Genomic DNA, 4346 nt, shown 5'->3' on the forward strand with positions numbered 1-4346 from the left:
GGGATGGGGGAGGAGCAGGAGCAGTTCCCGACTCCGTGTTCCTACAAGGTCGTCACCGGGAAGGGGGCGATTCTTGCTCTGTACACCCTGCAGGGCAGAGCTCACCCGGGGAGGCCGAGGGCCGAGTCCTCCCGGGGACGAGGCAGTGTTGGGAAGGCCCAGCCCTGGGGGCAGCGGGACTCAGGCAGGGCTGCGGAGGCTGTCAGGGAGCCTGTGAGGGGTCAGAGGGTGAGGTTTGGGGGTTCAGAGGCTCTGGGGGTCCCTAGGACTGAGAGCTTTGGTGACCACACGCATGTGGGAATGGTTGCTGAGGGGTCAGAGGGTGGGATTTGGGGGTTCAGAGGCTCTGGGGGTCTCTAGGACTGAGAGCTTCGTGACTGTCCCTAGGCCCAAGGCCAGGCCTTGTTCTCTGCCTAGTGAGCAGCTCTGACCCATCCAGGGTTTGTCATGGTTCCTCCTCCGACCCTTCCCCTCCCTGAACTGCCTACTCTGGGGGACAGTGCCGGGAGCTGGAGCTGCCCTCACCCCCCCCCCCCCCCCCACCCAGGGTGCTCTCACCTCCTCCTGACCTGTCCCTTCCGGAAGGGAAGCTGGGAGAGGCTTCCTGTCATCCCCTGAGTCCCCTTGACCCCCTCAAGGCCACTCCACAGTGAAAGCAGTGAGTGCTTTTCACCACAAATTCCTACCTGAGCCTCGTGACTAGGGCCACCCTGGGGGAGCCCCGAGCAGGGACTGGGGACCTGGGGTTCACCCAGCTTTGCCGCCAGCCTGCTGTTTGTCCCTGACTCCTTGGGCTGATGAAAAATTGCAGGTGGGCCTAGTGCAAATATGCATGAGGAAAGGGCCCTGCACAGAGGGGTGGGGGGTGGGGGTGGGGAGGGGAGACTCTCAGGGAAGCTTCTGTTCGGAACACGTTCCACCAGGCGCAGGGCAGGCTCTGGCCACAGAAGTTGCTAGGACTCCGGAGTGCAGGAGGGGTGGTGGGGTCACCAGGATTTAGGGACCTGGGTGCCACCCCGGGCTGCCCTCCTGGCTGAACCTCTCTGGGAAGCGGGAGGACACGCTGTGCGTCTGTCCATGGGCCAGGGAAGGGGCTGCAGTGAGACGCCCGTGAGAAAGGGCTTTGGTGACCACACGCGTGTGGGAATGGTTATTGGGGGGAAGACCCCCGAAAGGCTCCCTGTGCTCTTTGTCAGCTGCCCCGAGCCCTCCTGGGTGACCTTTGTCCCGCTGTGGAGACCTACCAGCACCGGGAGGAGGCCAGGCGGGCCCCGAGGACACCATTGCCGGTGTAGCCATCGTGGGTCAGGCTGTTCTTGGGTTAGGATGGGGACTCCATTGTGGGTGCTGTCAGCACCCCTGCCACCCATGGGAATCCCCCAGAGACCTGGGACGCCCTCGAGTGGGCCCAGTGCTCATTCCCTCTCCTCCCCTGAGCTCCAGTCCTGGGGTGTGTGTGTCTTGTGCTGTGTCCGTCTCCCGTCCCTTTGCCCCTGTGAGGACCAGCGTGGGACCGCTCCCGGCACCCCAGACGCGGCTCCTTGCGGGAGCCGGGTCAGCCGGGGTTCCACCCCGCGCAATAAAGACCAGCCACATAGACCCCGCTACCGCTGCCACTAGTAGTGCTGTGCTCACACCTCGTCCGGGATGTTGAGGATGTCAAACTGCTGTAGATGACTCAATAAATGTCTTCTCGTTTTTCCTGGTGGCTCTAACTTGGCGGTTGCATTGCAAAGCCCTGAGTAATGAATGTGTCCGCTGTAGGCATGGGCCAGGGCAGAGCCAGGCCCTCTGGGGATGGGCACATCAATGGGGAGTTGGCACGGTGGCCCTGTACCAGAAAGGCCATTGGCCAAATGTGCCATGTGGGGCGGAGAGACTGGGAGGCTGGCCATCTGTTTCAGACACAGGCCTGAGGAGAGTGAGAGGAGGCAGATGATCTCTCTCTCTGGTCCAGTCATTTCTCTTTAAAGAAGCCTCACATCAGCTCACGCCTCATTGGCCAACAGGTTGTCACATGGCCACACGTCCCTATAACACTGGAAGGAGAGAGTGGTTCTGGCCAGCAAGCAGTAGTTTGTGCCACAGCCTCAAACCCCCAAATCTTTAGGGGTGTAGGGGGTGGTCCCTAGGCCACTGGGAACAAACCAGGGGTGCAGTCTCCATCCTGGGTCATAGAGTCCGTCTGGGGGTCCTCAGTCAGAACTGAGGGAGCGGCTCTGCCCACCCACAGGAACCACTGTGGGGGAGATGTGAGGGCACGTTCGCACCCCCCCTGGCTGCCTCCATTTCTGCTCTCTTGTGACTGTGTTTCCTGGGAGCCTTCTGCTCCCTCGTGGCTTCTACAAATTAATCTTGCTTTCACTTGGAAGGTTATTGGAGTAAAGATGTTGTTCACCTGATTTTTGGGGTCCTTTCATTTGTCAGGTGCCTTCCAGTGAACTCAATTTCCATGCCTCTGAGCTTTCAGCTTGGTTAGCCTGCCCCCTGGTGGACGCCAACTGCAGCGTTCTTCTGGTCTGAGAATAGAGCTGACAGCCCCCACCCCAGTCCAGCCTGTTCCTACTCTCCCCTCCTCACCAGGTCCCTCCTCTCCACCCTTGGCCTCGACTCAGGCATGGCTTGGCGATCAATGTTTTCTTCAGCTGATACCCCTTTGGGGCCCCTGCTTTGTGGGTTTCTCTGACTCTTGGGAGTCATCTGTGGTTTTCTCTTCAACTCTCTCCTGTTTTTATAGTTACTGCACGGGCCAAGCATCCATTTTTATGCATGAACTAAGACCTCAGTTAAAAATCCCGACGCTTGGTCTCTGGGCACAGTTTATTGGCAGACAATCTTACTCAGGAAGTACCATGGAGAGAGGCCAGTGAACCTGGGCTCCAGCACCACAGACAGTTCCAAGACACTGTGCCTGCTAGAGCGTGGGCTCTGTGTGGTCGCTGCATCTGAGGTGAACAAAGACAGATCTAGGTTGTATTTGTTCCTGAAACTCATAATTGTGGGAGTGTCCTCTTTAATAATAATAAAAAAAAGCAAACATTTACATTCAAAAATTGGTATACTAATGAGGGTTTCTTAAGAATGAGAAAACTTGACAACCACTGTAAGCATTATAAAACCCAGACAAATAACATCGTATTAGTATTAATTATTCTATAATACATTTTGCCTGGCTCCATCACTGCTCTGATACTGCAGGACATTTTCATGTGATGACATGATCTCTGGCCCTCTGCCTTTGTGTGCCATGCTGAGTACATACAGGAATATTCCTGGATGGGTGGTAATAATCTAACAACATAACGAAGCAACAGTACAGTATATATTTGTAACCCCAACTAAATGTATCTCTAGCTTAATCTCCCCTCAGCTGGGACCCCAAAGTGCTCCTGGCCCCATCAGTACTCCCCCGACTTGTGAGATGGTGGGTTCTGTCTCTTGCAAGGTATTATATCTTGGAGGCATCTGGTATACCTGGGGGGTGGGCATGGGTAAGGCAAGTTTACGCTTCTTTGCTCTTGAGCCCAAATATTAGTGAACAAAAAGGATAATAAAAGAGTAAAGAGGCAACTTTAGAAGCAGGGAAAGTAGTTCTATGTGCTTCCGATGCCTGGGATTAAAACATGAGTTAAGGATAAGACTTTTTTTTTTTACTTTTTTTTTTTTCTTTTTTTTTTTTCTGGAAAGAAGTTCTCCCACTGGAGTGAAAGGGGTATGCAGAAGGGATGAGGTTGAAGATGGAATGAGTTATATCTTTAAGTGCGTTTAAGGAAACTGTCCTATATGACTCACTCAGAGCCAGCCCTGGCTGCATGCCTGAGGGGGCCACACGCTGAGTTCTGGGAAGCCTGCATGAGACCTAGGCTGCCCCAGCCTCCGGATGACAGCCAGGCCTCAGGGCAGGCCGCCTGCAAGCCCCACGTGCAGAAGGTAGGTCTTCTGGGCTCTGCAAAGCCGGGGGTCCAGCCTCCTCACTCATTTGCATCACAAACAGAGAAATACGTAAGACAGGTCATGACACAACCGGCACACCGGGTCCTTTAACTGAACCTCCAGCTGCTGAGGCAGCAGCAAGCCTCAGGAGCTGAGAGCAGATTCTCTCCCCAGTCCAAACGTGTAGGCACCTTCCAGGTCCTGACTTCACCGGGAGGAAAGTCAGTGTGTGGGTCCGCACTGCCCTCTGCTGGTCACTGGCTCACAGGAGCTCTTTGTTTCCACAGGAGGACTCATAAATGAGATAAGGAGGGGTGAGAGAGCAAGTTACACCATTTCCTATCATTAACATAGGGGGAAACGTATATCTTACTTACATTGTTTGTGGAAAGAATGTGGCCCAGACAGGATTT

General features: G+C 55.0%; 1 long non-coding RNA gene across 1 annotated transcript in view; it reads right to left on the bottom strand.

The window, feature by feature from the left end:
• Positions 1-1275: 1275 nt before the first annotated feature.
• LOC123653026 overlaps positions 1276-4346 on the bottom strand; it is a 6701-nt gene continuing 3630 nt past the window's right edge. The window contains exon 2 of the long non-coding RNA XR_006742660.1: positions 1276-1460. This is a non-coding gene — a long non-coding RNA (uncharacterized LOC123653026). The remainder of the gene's footprint in view (positions 1461-4346) is intronic.

This window comes from Pipistrellus kuhlii, unplaced genomic scaffold, assembly GCF_014108245.1.
Source record: "Pipistrellus kuhlii isolate mPipKuh1 unplaced genomic scaffold, mPipKuh1.p scaffold_m20_p_26, whole genome shotgun sequence".
NCBI lineage: Eukaryota > Metazoa > Chordata > Mammalia > Chiroptera > Vespertilionidae > Pipistrellus > Pipistrellus kuhlii.